Here is a 17,845-nt window from a genome sequence, read left to right on the forward strand (position 1 = left end):
TGGCAGGGGTCCCCCCATGGTTCTGTTCAGGAGAATCTACAGACTAGAAACACAGGCCGTGTCCAGACGAGCGTGGCTATGTGGTATGTGGTGCCACAAACATGTCTGCAGTGCCAGGTACTGCACATTCAGATGTTCTGCATGCTGCAAGGGAGCACTGCCCATGCATGCACTATTATTTTTTTTTCCCTGTGGGGTTTTTTTTGACCCCTGGATATCCAGGGGTCAATAAAACCTGTGGAAAAAAAGTGGAGCAGTGCACGCACGGGCAGCGTGTGCCACTCAAAAGCAGAGCTGAGCCACCTGGAGCCAGGCTCTGAGTGGCAGAATCACCACTGCTGCAGCACTCATAAGAGTGCTGGCCCCAGCCTTCCCTACCCTATCTGGGGTAACGTGTTGTGCGCCCAAGTGCATGTGGCATGGGCATTCTCTGGGGACAAGTAGTGGCGGTGCAAGGTGCACTACTGTTAACTGTCCCCAGGGAACCAAATGCTCATGTGGATGCGGCCACATTAGCAAACCAATGGTCTGTTCACTGCAGAAGTTTGCATAGCACCTGTGCAGGTTTCATGGCTCTAGCAAGCTTTGATGTTAACAAGTGATGGCATCAGAAGCCCATTACTTTCCCTGGAATTTGTTGTTTGTTTTTTTATTGACTTTGATTAGTCTGTAAGGTGCAAATGTATCCTGCCTTCCACTTTACTGCAGCCCAGTTGTAGTCCTTTGCATCAACTCCAGAGACAATGGCAGCAATCATGGTTATTTTCATGCTCAGAAATACTTGATGCCAACTGTGAAAAAGGAGCAAAGGCTTTTGCTTCCCACTTACTAATCAATGAGCAGCATGTTTGTACAGCTGTGTGAATGAAACTTTCAGGCAGTTCACTGCAATGAGTTTCCATTTCCAGCTTCAAGTTTACAATATAGTAATTAGGCAAGGGTGGCTTCCATTTGGCTTCTTGCAAAAGCTCTGAACTCAGCATTATGGGTAACTTTATCCAAAATGCAGTAGATACAACAAGACCTTTTTATTCCTTGAAAATAAACGGCAAAAGGAACACCTATTTTGCTTTGTCTCATAATTGAGTATCAATGCAAGAGGTCCCAGCGCAGTCAGGCCTCACACATAAAGCACCTGAATATTTTCAGGATATTTGTATTCTTGCAACAGCTGCATTGGAAAAAAACCCCCCAACATATTCAAATGAGGAACAATAATGCAAAACTACTGAAGGCATAACATTGCCATCAATTATGCAAGAAGATATGTCCTATAAGATATATGCGTATCATGGTGTCAAGGAAGAGTGTTTGTACTGGGGAATGCCAAATGCTTAATAAGATATTTCTAAACCAGTGCAAGAGGGGATCCAAGTTGGGGAAAGATGTAATGGGTGCAATCAGCAAATACTGGTCCTCAAAGCACTCTTCCTTTTCTGTCTTGCAAACAGCCAATTTATATCTCTTCTCTTGAGCACCTGCACCAGGAGAGGTCAAAGCTGATTTAGACTTAACCCCCTTGTTCACTGGACTACTTGGCAGTCTGGGATCCTCTATTAGCCAATCGGGCACATGAAAAAGCTGGCTTTCTTGTTATCTGTTCCACCTTCTTGTGCAGGGCATGATAAACTGCAGGAAGAGATTTTTTGTGGTACAGAAACAGGATCAGCCTTAGTGGGCACATCTACACATGCAATTAAGGTACAGCAATAAACTCCACCACATAGCACACCAGGGTTTATTGCTTCTGGACTTGCTGTTTGAGCATGTGCCTGGATGCACCCAGTGAGTAGATTTGGCTGCATCTATTGGCACACTGATCGTATAGAAGTGTCTTACCAAGCCTCATGCTCAAAAAGCTGCTATGCTGGGTATGCAGAGTGCTGCTGCAGATGGAGGGAGATGTTATCTATGAGGAAATCACCAATTGATTTGCAGGCAGTTAATTTAATTCTGGTATGTCTGCTTTGGAAAGGGAAATGGTCTTCCTTGCAATCAGATAAGGTTCTGTCTTAACAGGTACTTTAGTTCTTATTGGATAGAAGCAGTGTGGAGACAATAGCTCTCAGTCTAATATGTGAGCTGTCCTATCCCCCGTGCACACAGTGTCATTGGACCTGTTGCTTGCCTGAGGGGCCTGACTCTGCTCCCAGGCAGGTCACTGAGGAGAGTGAGAGTCAAAGCAGGTGAACCTGCTCACTGGTGTGAGCAGGAATCAAAGCCAGAGTGGGAGCAGGTTAATGCTAACAGGGATGCCACCCTGTGCCCGCAACAATTTGAAAGTTACAAGGTGCAACGGAGAGGTGTAAGGCAGAGGTGGGTCAGTGGGGCGAAAAGCCCGCAGGCATGGGCCTACTACCCGGACCTCGGGAAGGAATTTGCAAGGGGGCGTGTCCAGCAACCAAGAAGAAAGCCTCTGTAATTCAGAGAAGAAACTCAAAGAGTGGGTGATAAGGAAGGCCCCACCTGTGCCCCCAGCCCTATGCCACTGCAGCGGTCATAGCTTCCAAGCACTGCTGCAGCTGCAGAAATTAATGAAATGTGCCTGCAGAACTTGTGCAACTCATGCTGATGCAGGAGGTAGGGAGGGTTTTCACCAGTAAGAAGCTTTCCCCCAATCAGAAGACATGTATTCTGTATTTCCCCCAGTCAGAAGACATGTATTTAACAACTCTTACCATACTCGAGCTGATGCTTGGCCCAATGCCAGTGAAGAAAGCAGAAGGGCTTGGCCAGCAACCAAGAAGAAAGCCTCTGCAATTCAGAGAAGAAACTCAAGCCTCAGCTGCATTTGTGGCCAGCAACAATTTGAAAGTTACAAGGTACAATGGAGAGGTGTAAGGCAGAGGTGGGTGAGTGGGGTGATGAGCCTGCAGGCATGGGCAAACTACATGGACCCTGGGAGGGAATTTGCTGGAGGACTTGGCCAGCAACCCGGAAGAAGGCCTCTGCATTTGTGGCCAGCAACAATTCTCAAATTACAATTCCATAATATGCTTATTAGCAAACATGGCCAGCAACCAGGAGGAGGGCGAGAATAATATGAAATGAATCTGCAGAACTTGTGCAACAATTCAAGTAGACAGAAGAGAAGCCCTACCAGTACTGAAATATTAAATATGCTAATTAAAATATTAGTGTGTAAAGGCAATTCATAATTCTTAAGTACTTAATGTACATATTTACTTTAGTACTCATTCATTACATAGTTATTACGCATTTCTTTATGAGCTTATTTACAGCAACAGTCACTTGATAGTAGGTTTAGTGAGGGGACTGTCACTCAATGAACATGAGTCCCCGCAATGATATGTATTATACTGTGTAGTGTCCTATTGAAAATAGCCTCAGCTGCATTTGTGGTCTGGCCAGCAACCAAGGAGTTAGAGTGAGAAGAAAACCTTGCCCTCCTCATGGAGCGGTGTCAGGCTCAGAATTTGGCATTTTTTGGAAAAGAGAGAATTTTCCCCAAGCCAGAAGCCTAAGCCATGGGAATAGAGGGACCTATGGAGGAGCTTGCTCATTATTCTGGTCAGTAACCAGGAGGTGGGCAATCACCCCTGCCACCACCAAGTGTTGTCGTCCTCTTCATCTTCTTTTTCTTCTTTTCTCTTTCTGCCTCCTGGCACACCAACAGGGATCGATCAGCCCGTGGCTAGCAGTGGAAGGGGATCTAAAAACCGGAACCAGGGATGAAAGAAAGAGTATCAGAATTTGTACTGGTGCCTCTTGTGCACCTCGCGTACCTTCCTTCATGCCCATAAAATTCCACTAGCCCTGTTTACAATAAATTTGAACTAAACAATGTGTACCCCCCAACCAGAGATGACCCTATCAGGGTGCAGGGCAGTGGCACATTGATGGTGGTGGGCAGGGCAGCTGCCCTGGGCGTGGACAGAAGCGGGCACCATTGGCAGGTGTCTGGGGCGCTACCACTCAACGCCACTTGCCCTCCCCCTCCTCAGCTGCTGAAGCTGCCGACGAAAGTGGCTTGTTCGGGGTGCGTGGGAATGAGGGAAGCAGCACCCTGGGCTTGACCCCTGGTGCTGGAGAGCCACAGTACACCACTGGTGCAGGGCCTTGGGCAAATGAGCCCCCTCCTTGTGCAGAGCTGATCCCATGTACTGCGGCGGCGGGGCAGGGGGGAGGAGAGTTGGCAAATGTCTGGATGCGAGGACAGCAGTGGCACTGAGGAGTCGCCCCATCCACCCTGCCCATCTCTGCGGGGCCCGCAAAGTGCTGTGCCCGGGGTGTTTGCTTCTATTTGCACCCTGCTAGGGATGACCCTGCCACCCTCAGGGCACAGACGAGTTTCAGGTGTCAGTTACTAAAGGTGGCATGGAGCACATTGCCATGTTCTCTTTCGGGTTGCACTTTGCAGAGGTGTGGGCATCAAATAGCACTCAAAGCTTCAGTGCACCCCATTTGATCAGCCTGCAGTCTACTCAAACCCTGAATTCACATTGCTGTGTCCCCCAGGGGCAAATCTCGTGTCTGGGATGAGTCCTTCTCTGCCTCTGCTGTGGTGTCATCCCTCATCTGCCTCAAACCTCCCTCTTCGATACAGCGAATGCACACCCCGACCTCTGCTCCCTCAATTTATAGTCCTTCAGTGGGGCAAGCCCCTCCTGGCAGCCTCATTTTGGTGTGGAAAAAAACCCCCCCCCCCCCGCCCCCCAGCAGCCTCATTTTGGTGAGAGGAAAAAGCCTAGACACTCTGGTGCTAGGCTGGAAAAGAGCACAAAAAGAAGGTGGGAAAGTTTGCAAAGCCTCTGGGTTTGTATGCAAGCAAAGCAAGTCTTAATCCCCATGCCGCCCCCCCCCATCCACAGCTTTGCTTTGGTGTTCCACAACAAAGGAGATAATGCCTGGCATCCGGTTGGAAAAGAGCATGAAAAGAATGCAGAAAAAGCACATTTGCAAAGTTTCTGTCCAGGGAAAATGCAAGGGTTGTTAAGGGTGAGCCAAAGAGCCTCCCCAGCACATACTATAGGCAGACCTGACTAGGAAGGCATGAGCTTCTGTGGGTGACTTTGTAAAGTGGCTGGTGGCTTGCCAAAAAGCAAGCCAGGCTGCTGGGGGATGACACACCATTTTCCTTTTCCCAACTAAGGAAAGTGAAATCAGAAGTAATATGGCCTCAAAAATGACTTTGCAGAACGGATGCTGTCCTTGCAAAATGCTGGTTTACAGGCCAGCACTTGTGTGTTGTGAACCACCCAGACAGCCCCCCTGTTTACTTCTGGAGTCCCCCTATATACCTGTGCAAGAGAGATTGCCAACGCTTCCACTCCAGCACCAAGCAGCAAGCGGCAGGAAAAACGAACAGAGAAATGAACCCTAACCGTCAATGAAATCCACCTTCCCAACCAATCAGTGTAAGGGTGGATATGGAGGCAGACACAGGAAGCCAGGAAACTGTTATACCTTGACTCCATGTGACGCCCAACAACTAGGGAGACAATAGATCGATGCCGTCATGCATCACCTGCACACATTGCTTATCAACAGCTTTATTCAAAATGGAGACAGCTTTGAAATAGCTCCAACAAACCAGGAAGCCGCAGTGAACATTAGTTTTTTTCCATATTTATACACCTTGGCTTATGCTTGTCATGACCCAAAAGGCATGATTGTGTGTGTGCTTCGGCACCAGAATTATCCCCGTCAAGTTGCAGAGCATCGCACGGAAGAGTTTCCTGTAGCAGAGGAAACCCCGGTGCAGGGACGAGTTTCCCACCTTTTCTGCAGCTTCTTTTGCAGAGTGCATTGCTCGAGTTGCAAGAGGAATGCACGGTGCAAAAGAGTTCCCGCCACCGGTATGCAAATTTGTCCCCCGTGATTGGCTAGTGCTAAATTATTCACACGTGGCAGCTAGCGATTGGCCTGTTAGCCGTATAAGAGGCTTGAGCAGTTTCCGCCCAAGCCGAAGAGGACTCCACATCCATCTCGTGGGGACTCTGGGTACACGGCAGGGTAATAGAAACCCTGTGTGAGATCCAGAGGAGCGTGGCCGCCTGATCCACCGCCCACCTCTTCCCGTCTTCGAACGCAACTCTTATAAGACGTACTTACGAATTCTGTTTTGGTGGCCTGTTCACCCAGAGCATCCGGAGCTCTGCACCGTGGAGCCTAGCAACCTCCACGAGACCGTCTGTGTTGTGTCTGTCTGTAACTGCAACTTAATCAAGCTTTCCAGCCTACACCACTGCCATCTCGGTGTAAGTAAACAATCTTTTAAAACTACCGCTACGCGTCCGTGCCTAATTCCAGCTCGAAGGCCTTCCCTCTCCGCCCCCGCGTGCCCGGGCTGCTGGCCACACCCCGCGTGCAGCGCGAAAAAGGGCTCGGGTCGCTCCCGGCCCGCACAATGCTCATTAACATTTACTCCACCTTTGTCCCTCCTTTGTTCCACCTCTAGTCCTTCCCATTTTAAGCTCCGCCTCTGTTTACTGTTTATGCCATTAGCATGGAATTACCTATGCATTTCACTTATTTACGAATCTTTTTCTTATGAGCGCATGCATAAGACCCTGACCCCTCTTCTTTGGTCACTTGGGCAGACTTCTACCAAAGCCTGGAAGCTTCTGGAGGCTTCTTTACCAATCACCATTCACCTTTTTGCATATGTTTATCTCGGATTCTGTTACCAGTTACATGTTGTCTTTCACATTCCAGTCTGTTTTTCAGTCCCAAGTCGTACTATCTCCACATTCCTAAGACTTCACCTCATTCACAGCACACAGACTTACACAGACTCACTTGCTGATTTTTTCAGAAAATGGTTGACACAGTTAGGATGGCTACTTAGCATAAGCAAATGGCTGGCTTAGCATAAGCATTCATAAGCAAAATCCGCTTTATCTCCTAACGATACATAATGAGCTATATGTCTTACAACATTACTATACTGTTAAGAAAATGCTTGCCTAAGCATCTTGCAATGTTACGTTTAACACGCCATTCTGCCTTGTAGTTAGCAGCTTGGTAGCCTTTTTATAGGCTTTGTATAGCCTTTTTATTCAGCTGCAAATCCAATGCTCCTCAAGATCCAAATACTGTCACCCTAACATGAGGTTTTATTGTTTGGAACTATTATAAGCAGTTACTTGTGCTTCTTTGCCTTCACCCCACCATGACCCTGAACTAACCCTGTCTCCCTGAAACACAGTGGCACCCTCCTGGTTCTGCTGGCAGTTGTATAGGCCTCTTGTGACCCCACTGAGTTAGGGGGAGCAGGCTCAGCTGTAATTTTCTGTCCAGGTTTTTCCTGCACAGAGGCAAGCCAAGTAGACTGACTTTTTCCTTTCGGGTGTTGTACCTGTTTATTTAAGAGGTAGTTCTGCACACTCTGAAATTTTCCTGTGACCTCTATAATTCAACATGGGACTCATTGAACATATCTTTCAAATTCTGCATGGTGTCTTGCACTTCCTGAAGCATGACATCATCCTTACGCAGCAACTCAAGGAGTTTGTCCTGCCAGGCATCTGCACCTGCTGCTCTGGCTAGTGAGGACTCTGCCAAAACCTTGAGTGAGCTTTTGCGGAACTGTCACTACCTGCTGTGACAATCTCTGCAGCACTCTGCTGTAGTGTGACCTGGGGGCTGTTCTGGGCAGCCATGGGTCGCGGTGGCTGATAAACAAAGAAAAAAGTAATGGTTGCTTTTCCCCCAAGAGGAGGCAAGTACACCCCCCCACCCCTACCATGCAGTGCACAAAATGCCGGCAGGCACGGAAACAGACCTCGCAACAGTGGGGCACCACTCGTATTGCCCAAAACTTACAAGTACCCACATCAGAAACAGGTCCACAGCTGCCACTGCCCATGCTAGCTGCAAAAAATTAAAGCAAATAATTAGCTTGGTGTCTGTTGCTGTTTGTAGGCAGCCACCATATCCCCCCTCAGCCTCTTGCTGAGGCTGAACAGATTCAGGTCCCTCAGTCTCTCCTCGTAGGGGCTGTCCTGCTGCCCTCTCACCAAGCAGGTGGCCCTCCTCTGAATCCTCTCCAGGCTGGCCACATCCCTTTTGAAGTGCGGCGCCCGGTACTGGACGCAGTACTCCAACTGCGGCCTGACCAAAGTTGCATAGAGGGGAGTATCACCTCTCTGGACTGGCTTGAGATGCATGATTGTGCGTGATTGTCTGGCAGGATATATTGCTGACAACAACACCTAGGAGTGCTTTGTTCTTTCTCTTGCTTATGTTAAAATAAATTAATTTACACTTTAAATATGTGTCTGTATACAAGGGCTTATGGTGTTGTGGATGGGGGGCGGAGGGGAGGATGGTCAGGGTAGGGGAAGGAAACGTGGACAGGGGTAGGAGTTTGCTGCTTCCAGACTGTCAGTGGTTTGGGGAGGGGGTGCATTACGCACCATCACCTACATCTGAATGACCCCACATGGGTGAGAAGGTTAGCTATAGCTCTTGGAGGGCTGGGTGGGTTGGGGACCAAGCTGAACAGCAACCCACATTTTCAAAAGCATTTAAAAAACATTTATAAAACATTTCACTGCACACCTCCAAAAGCCGTATGTTGCACCACACAAACAGATTGATAGTGGAACCTGGGCAGGGAACAGGAGGGTTCCAATGGGAACCCTCATTGGAAACTGTACAGAGCTCAATGAGCTTGGGAATGCTGGAAAATGTAGTCCAAAAATACCAGAACAAAAAAAAAAAAAGCCAGAAGAGCTCGCCAGCTTGTTGCCACCACCAATATCATTGACAGCAATCACCATTCAACTGGGCGGAAACAAACACCCACCCACCCGCTACTCTAAACCCTGAACATTATGTGATATCATAGCAGTTATGTAGTGAATAAAAGAAAAAACACATATATTTGTAACATGGTGGGATGGGAAGGGAAAGGAACAGGTGGGGAGAATTCATGTAGCTTATCTTTGGTGTGGGGATTGCAATGATGTCTTTGGGATCGCGTACTGATGGAGAGAGACCAGACTGACTGACCAAGCATAGGTAGGTGCAAGTGTCAAGGTTTTTGGGGTGACCGTACCCAGAGAAGACTCCCAGTGAGAGACTGGGGGTGGGGACAGGGGAGGCCGGTTTACATGCGCCTTCTGCTGTAATACATTACGAAAGACATTGGGCGGGGGGGTAGATTGGTATTTGGCTCCCCCTACTGAAATCTGCAGGGAATGACATAGGAGACTTAATTTGACAGCGCTGTGTCATGCAAACACAAACGCTGTGTTGTGCAAACACAAACTCACTGCACCAAAAAAAAGCCAAGTTAAAATTTTCCGGTGCTTGACATTAACTCCCGTTTCATCTACACATGCCCTATATGCACCATCTTTTATGTTTGCCATGGGAGGGGAGGCCTAAGATGATGGTCCCCCCGTGACAGCATGGCTGGGACAGAGCTGAACGGAGCCCATGTGGGGGGAGGGCACGGGGGTGGATGTGGGCTGCCCACTGTGGGCTTGGGGCTCCCCACCCTACTTCCCTCCCTCCAAGAACCCTCTGTCAGCTGTGTTGCCATAGTGAGGTATATCCTGCCATGCCACTGCCCCCGCTGCTGCTGGGTGTGCAGGTGGTGCCTTGGCACGGCAGCATGGCCAGAGCAGGGCTCCCAAGAGGAGGGCAGCAGGGCTGCAGCAGGCAGGCTGCATCCACTTCCACCCTGCACACAAATCTGGGGGTCACATACCCCCTAATGCCTCTCTCCCTGCAAGTGTGCACAGCATCAGGGAGCCACCCCACACCCGCCTCTCCGCCCTGCCCTGGGCTGCGTGCACCACCCTGGCTGGGCAGAGCCCCAGGCCCAACGCCTGCCCCACTCTTCTCTCACCATGGGGGCCTCAATCTGTCCCCCCATAGATTAATTGCAGGCAGCTGGGGGAGCTCCCCTCCACTGCTGCCTGGGGCTGTATTCCTGGCCATGTGCATGTTTACTAGGGCTGTGCGAAGCTTTGGTCCCTGATTTGATTCGTCAGAGATTTGGCATGATTTGGTGGACAAATCTCTGAATCTGAATTGAATCAGGAGACCCTTTAATCTCTCTGAATCAAATCGGAATCTTTTGAATTGATTCAGAGGGATTCAGAAAGATTCGGTGATTTGGACATAGACACAGCTTTAAATGTTTTTTCTACATACCTCAAGGTACCAGGCAGCTCGTGAATGCTGTGACAGTGGGGCACATGGAGCATCCCATAGGAGCTGAGGTGGCTTCCCAGCGCACTCAGTAGCAGATCCGGAAGGGGACCAGAAGCACTTCCAGTCTACTTCTGGGTCCACTGGGGGACCACGCAGGGGGGCCCCTCTGCACCCTTCTGGCTCAGCGACTGCTGCCTTCTGGGTCTGGGGGGGAACCCAGGGTCCCCCCATGGCCAATTGCTGAGCCGAGAGGGGGGCCCTCAGCGCACTCGGTGGCAGACCCGGAAGTGGACCAGAAGTACTTCCAGACCACTTCTGGGCAATGCGTAAGGGGTGCACGCGGGTGCACATGCACCCCCTGAGATTGGTGGTGCACCCCTGAAAGAAGTGCTGCTGATGCTGCCAGTGGCGCCTGTGGGTAGTCGCCGCTCACCATCCCCTCGCCCCTCTCCCCTTACTGCCAACACCTCTGTGGGTGGTCTCCTTTTCCCAGTTTGTATTAAATTGTCTCTCTCTGCTATCTCCCAGTTTGACAGGTACAGGTTTAGAAAGAGCTTCAGCAAAGACTGGTTAGCCTGTGAATGGAGGCACAGAAAAAAGCAGGGTCCCAGAAAAGGAAGGAGGTTGATAACTGGGATAATTGGGATACACTTGGTTTGCAAGCCACACCTGGAGACCAGAGGCTCTCTCTCCTCTCAAGCATAGAGCCTCCTGGGGCACAGAAAATGAATGAGTCCCTAGCTGATATCTACCTGGGAATTAGCTAATAACCCAAGGATTAGCCTAATTGACAATTTTTCTTTTTTCCTCCCCTCCTACCCCAAGTTAATTGTTTTATTTATAAAATATCACTGTCAGTTCTAATGCATTTATAGACTTTCAGGGATCTCATTCTCTGGGCTTTTGCTTTGGAGTTATTTTTTTATAAGACAATCTTTGCTCAGGCAAAGCTCTCACTGGTTTCACTGGGAGCAAGCACATCAAGGTTTGGCTCTTTATTGTATGTCATTGCACTCCTGGCCCAGATGAAAGACTCCTAATTCATTTTATTTCTTGTGTTCTTCTTGCCTGAATTGCTTCTAAGCAATTTTATAATATAAAAAGAATGTGACTCTAGAGAATATTCACTAGCACAGCTCCTGGCTGAGGGAAGTTAGGGTTAGTGGAGAAATGCAATTTTCTAAGCTAATTGGGGTTTAATTAATTGAGTTTGTCCTTGTATCTTAATAATTCACTCTTGCATCCACACCACTGTTTTGTCCATGTGTCTGTGTCCTGTATTTTTTGCATGTGGAGAACAGATCACGCCTCCTATGTTAGTATGAATAGTACATAAATATTTTTAAACAACCACTAAAAATATCACCAAACTGAGCAGCCTTTGGAATCAAGAGTGAATATTTGCAGACACTGGGAAGAATCCATGCTCCCTACCTCCTGCTACTTTGTGCAAAGGGATTCAAAGTTTATTCTAAAGGGGAGTCTGGGATTCCTCCAGTGGAGTGATTCTCAACCAGGGTGCCATGAGATCCTTTAAAGGATGTTAAGCAATATTAATGCTGTTAGGTGTGCAAACACCTACCTGTGATTGGCAAGATAAACGTAGAGGTTTATGTGCAGGCCATCTCCAGATCCCATCCTCGTCGCCATGTGCGGGCGGCGGGGAGCGATCCGGGCCCTTTTTCGCGCCGCGCGGGCTGTGGCCAGCAGCCCGGGCTCGTTGGGTTGGAGAGAACAGGCGACACACTGGAATTAGGCACAGACGTGTAATGGTTGATTCAAGATTGTTTACTTACACCCTAGATGGTCGCGGTGTAGGCTGGACAGTTTCCCAGGCACAGCTCCGCTTAAATCCTCGTTTGAGGACTCAGACAATATTCGATCACTCCCACGGAGTTGTCGAGGCTCCGTGGATCCTTTTGTTCACTCACAATTCACTCACACGAAGTTTGCTAGGCTCCGTGGGTCCTTCTTTTGCGCGCAGGGAGAGGGATACGCCGAGGTTTGTGCTTGGCGACGGGGAGAGGCTAGAGGCTGATCAGACCCCTGTTGCCTGCTTTAAATGCACTGGGTCCAATAGGTTCCGCAGCGCTTGGAGATCTTCACACAGCGTGAAGTCTCCTCCTCCTGGTGTTCGTGGAGTCCTCCCTTACGGGGATTCTCCTCGGAGTTCTCCAACTTGGGCGGAAACCACCCAAGCCTTTTATATGGCTAGCAAGCCAATCGCTAGCCGCCACATGTGAATAATTTAACGCAAGCCAATAATGGGGCTCGAATTAGAATACAAATGGCGGGAACTGTTTGCAATGAGAATTTCTGTGCTGCAACAAGAAATGCACCCTGCAAAGAAAGCTACAATTTGGCGGGAAAATAATTCAGTGGTGCCAAAGCACACACAAAAACAAAAATCACACCCTTTGGGTTGTGACAGTTTTGAATAGAAATCCATAGTGTCAAAAACATTCTGACCTCTTGGGCTCCTGAGTTTTTTGCAAGAGAGAAACCACTCTATTCGGGCATCACAAGTCAAGCAAAAACTAAGAACTAGCATTTTTGAGGGATGCCTTCCTTAAGTGTTTAAAAGGTTGAGAGCTGCGTCTCTACTCCAAGGGAATCCCTTGGGTGGCATAAAATTGGTTAAGCCCTGTATCATGTAGAGTGTGGTCACCATGTTGGAGGGAGGAAGCATGCCAGGAGTGAGGCTGAACTTACTGTACTTGGATCTGTTGATACTAAGTGGAACGCTCTCCCTGCAATTGATAGAGCCAATAGCTTTGCGTGGGTATAAAATATTCTACAGGGCCCTAAGATCAAGGAGTTGAAAGCTAGCCCTTTCCCCACAGTCAGATCAGTGGCACTCACTGGTTTCACACTATTGTATTAGTTGTTCTATCCTCCCTTCCTTGCAGATAGTTATGCATAGGCCTATTATTGCTGTCACTCCCAGTTGGAGAAAGTAAAGCACAAAATAGTGAGCAGAGGCACAACAAACTTGCAACCAGGCAACTCAAGAGGGAGCGTCTGACTTGTTGGAGGTGATAATACTGTATTGATTTCCCTGGGTATTTACAATTATATAAATCTTTTTGATAAGCAGCATGAGAAAATCCTCAAATCCCAAAAGGCTTATCTGGCTTCTTGCCACCTCTTTGAAAAGCAAAACAAAAAAAATTAAACCAACAAGCAAACCATAAATAATAAGAAGAGCGAGATGAGAATGCCTTGATATTGGAATACAATGGGGTTATTCATTTTGTTTTGTTTTTATAATGCTCTTTATTAATTTTCATAATTTTCACAGAAGAAATTTTAATAACACATCCATCCTTTTGGATGTGCATGTATTCATGTGAGCAGCTGAATTTCTCCGTTCTTGTTTGCATGTATTTGCTGGATATGTTTGTGGAGTGGCCTAGAGTGTATTTTTTTAAATCTGGGTGTGTGCAATTGTATTTTATATTTGTGTGGGTATATCTTCTGGGGGGCATGTGCATAGTGTGTGTATCTCAGCATAGTATGTGCAACTCTGAGCTTATGCCTTGATGTGCTTATCTAATTATGTGCCTGTATATTTGTGAATATCTGTGCGTATGTGTGTGTGTGTATCTCTACGAATCTGCATTTGTAGATGCTTGTTTTTCTGTGCATTGATAAATCTGTGTCTATGCATATTGTGTCTGTGCATGGATCTGAGTAGGGATGCATCAGTTCATGAGTGTTTGTGTGTTTGGTTGTATCTGCATCTGCTGCTTCTTGTAGATCAAGGATGTCTAAAGAGTTTTAATATAAAGGGGAAAGCTGCACATTTTGTTAGAGGGTACAGTTTATAGTGAAAGCCAATTTAGGATGATAGCACTGCAGTTGTGCTGCTCAAAGTTCTTTATTGGAGTACAGAACTAAAAAGATTATGGCATTCAAAGGAAATAATTTATAGACAGCAGATGTTTCATAAACTATGATAAAAAACCCACCCAATGTATGCATGTGCCTTGACTTGGAAAAAGGTATCTAGACAGTGCAGCTGCTGGGAAAGCCAAGGGAGGTCGGCTGCAGAGTGGCAGCAAAATACTCGCACAATGCTGAATGCTTAATAAGAAATTTCCAAAGCAATGCAAAGAGGGGATCCAAGGGAAATTAATCTCATGCATTTTTACAAGAAATAGGAAAATGGTGTGAAGTGCTGGGGATGGAGGGATGAAATATAATAAATAAAGATGCATCAAAATTATACTGAGATCTGTAATTGTTCAACCATGTTCCCCGAGCCAAGTCGGAATATTTCACAACTGGCAGGCTGAAATCTGACCTGGTCTCTTGCCTCCCCTTGCCTGGGTTCTGCGATAGTGGTGCTACCTCTGGGGAGCTGGCAAGCATGGGGTGGTGGCAAATGGGGCTGTCACTTGTGCTCCTTCCCAGAGTGGCTCTTTTGATACAGCTGTAAAAAATTAATTTTAGACATCAAAGTGTGTTTTAATTCCAGCCTTCAGTTTGATTGATTTCATTTCATCTGTATCCACTAAATAACGATGTCGGGATTTTGCAAAGTGTCCATCCAGCACTCTTTAATTACTCATTTTCCTTTTTCATAATTGTCCCTCCTCCTCTTTCTGGTTCCTTTGCTTAATACACTTTCTCACGCTTCTTGCCATGCGGCATCAAAAAGGAAGCACAAAAGGAGGAGGACAGTGGCTTTCAAGCAAGATTTTAGAAAGGGCTTCATTTCAGCTCTGGATGCTTCATGATGTTTTATTGCTGATATGTTCTCCTTACAGTAAAATCTGGCTGAGGCTTTTAGTCATCGTTACTTAGTGCCACTCCTAGTGACCCACCTGCTTCATCCAGCCCATTTCACAGATTTTGTTCCCCTCTGCTCCTTTTTGCACTTCTGCTGATCACCTACCACTGCTTTTTTTTCAAACAGCCTCCTCTTTAAAGTCATAGATTTCATAGATTTTTAGGGTCCGAAGGGACCTTCGTAGGTCGACCTACCCTCTGCCCTGGGCAGGAAAGAGCACTGGGTCAGATAGCCCCAGCCAGGTGCTTGTCCAGTCTCCTCTTAAAGACCTCCAAGGTAGGGGAGAGCACCACCTCCCTCGGAAGCCCATTCCAGATTCTGATAACCCTTACTGTAAAGAAGTTTTTCCTGATGTTCAATCTAAATCTGCTCTCTGTCAGTTTGTGGCCATTGTTTCTAGTTACCCCAAGGGGCACCCTGGTAAACAGAGTATCTCCCATTCCTTGATGCCCCCCCGATGAATTTATAGACAGCCACAAGATCACCTCTCAGCCTTCTCTTGCGGACGCTGAAAGATCCAGGTCCCTCAGTCTCTCCTTGTAGGGCCTTACCTACAGGCCACTAACCATATGAGTAGCCCTCCTCTGGACCCTCTCAAGGTTATCCACATTCTTCTTGAAGTGCGGTACCCAAAACTGGATGCAGTTTTCCAGCTGTGGCTTTAGCAATGCCGCATAGAGGGGAAGTATCACCTCCTTAGACCTGTTTGTGATACACTTGCTAATGCATGATAGAGTGCAATTAGCATTGCTTATCACTTTGTCATATTGATGACTCATGTTCATCTTGGAGTCTGCTATGACTCCAAGATCCCTTTCTGCCACTGTGCTACTTGGAAGGTAATCTCCCAATCTGTAAGTGTGTTGGTGATTCTTTCCCCCTAGGTACAGCACTTTGCACTTATCTTTGTTAAACTGCATCCTGTTCTGCCCACTTCTCCAACCTGTCCAAATCTGCCTGAATCTGTCTCCTCCCCACCTGTGTGTTTACTTTGCCCCATAATTTGGTGTCATCTGCAGATTTGGACAGAGTGCTCTCCACGCCCTCATCCAAGCCACTGATTAAGATATTGAACAGCAGTGGTCCAAGGACCAAAACTTGGGGGACCCCACTGCCCACATCCTTCCAGGTCGATACTGACCTGTCCACCACCACTCTCTGGTTGCATCCCATAAGCCAATTTACCATGCACCTGACCATGTAATCATCTGTCACAGCTGCGTAGTTTATTTATAAGAACAGGATGAGACACCGTATCAACGGTCTTTTTAAAATCCAAGTAAATGACATCTACCTCAAGTCCTGCATCTAAGCATTTTGTGACCTGGCCATAAAAAGAAACAAGGTTAGTCAGCCAGGATCTACCTGCTATGAATCCATGCTGGTTGCCTTTTAGCATTGCTTTCCCCACTGGACTTCCACAAATGTGATCCTTAATAATTTTTCAAAGGTTTTCCCAAGGATAGAGGTGAGACTAACTGGTCTATAGTTACCCGGATCCTCCTTCCTCCCTTTCTTGAAAATAGAGACCACATTGGCCCTTTTCCAGTCATCCGGGACCTGTCCTGAGTGCCATGAGTGCTCAAACAATTTTACTAGTGGCTCTGCTATGACATTGGCTAATTCCCTCAGCACCCTTGGATGAAGATCGTCTGTGCCTGCTGACTTAAACACATTCAGCCCCTCCAAATGTCCCTTCACTAGGTCAGCACTAACTGTTGGTGGGTTGGTGTCACTCTTGTGCTTGTCTATAATCCAACTGGGAGATATGTTTATATCTGTGTTCAGGAACATGGATGCGAAAAATGCACTGAAGAGCTCAACTTTGTCACTCCTATCTGTCACCAGTTCCCCTAATCTGTCCTGTAGGGGTCCTGTGTTGCTGTACACCTTCTTTTTGTTTCCTATACACCTGAAGAAGGACCTTTTGTTGTCTTTCATTTTTGATGCCAGCCTGAGTTCCATTGCTGCTTTGGCCTTTCTAACTGACTCCCTGCAAGTGCGAGCCTGGTAGGTATACTCCTTCTTGGTGGCTACCCGCTTCCTCCACAGTCTGTATGCCTCTTTTTTGCCCCTAGGCTTTCCTGTATTTCTCTGTTCAGCCAAGAAGGTTTCCTGGCCCCTCTGCCCTGCTTTATGTGCAATGGGATTGTTCCCTTCTATCCCCTGAAGGATCATTCCTTTGAGAAACAACCACCCTTCCTGGGCTCCTATCTCATCAATGCTCCTGTTCTTCAGTGCCTCTATTACTAATTAGGCCTGTGCAAAGTGGCTAGTATTCGCAGTGGATTTGGATTCGGGCGATTTGGGGGGCAGTGATTCAATTTGGTGATTTGAATCACTGTTCTGAATCGATTCAGCTGAATCTGATTGGGAGATTTGGCTGCTGCTGAATCTCCGAATCAGCCTGGCCAGGCCCATCCCCCACTCCTCTCCCAGCCCAGCAATGGCTGCCCGGCCTGCCCCAGCTCCCGGCTCTTGTTAAAAAAAAGTCCTGACTCAGCGGGCGCTGCCGGGCAGGCGGGCAATCCCCACTGCCCCCCCACTTCCCCATGCTGCATGGGGGGCTGTGCACGAGCCCCCTGACCCCCCCACATGCCCAGTCCCCGCTATGGGTGTCTTGCCCGGGCCAGCTCCAGGCCTTTAAGAAAAAAGAAACGTGAGAAAACCCTGACGCACTGCTCCTGCCGGCAGGGGGCAATCCCCCCTGCCCCCATTGCCCCGTGCCATGTGGGGGGCTCTGCATGAGCCCCTGAGGCCACTGCAGGAGTGGTGAGTCCCAGGGCTTTTCCTGCTTTTTTTTCTTAAAGGGCCAGAGCTGGCCCAGGTGGGGCACCCATGAGGGGGCTGGGGGAGTGAGGGGGGTGGTTGGGGGGCTTGTGCAGAGCCCCCCATGTAGCATGGGGAAGTGGGGGGCAG

Source organism: Alligator sinensis, unplaced genomic scaffold (assembly GCF_000455745.1).
Source record: "Alligator sinensis unplaced genomic scaffold, ASM45574v1 scaffold511_1, whole genome shotgun sequence".
In the NCBI taxonomy this organism is placed as follows: Eukaryota; Metazoa; Chordata; order Crocodylia; family Alligatoridae; genus Alligator; species Alligator sinensis.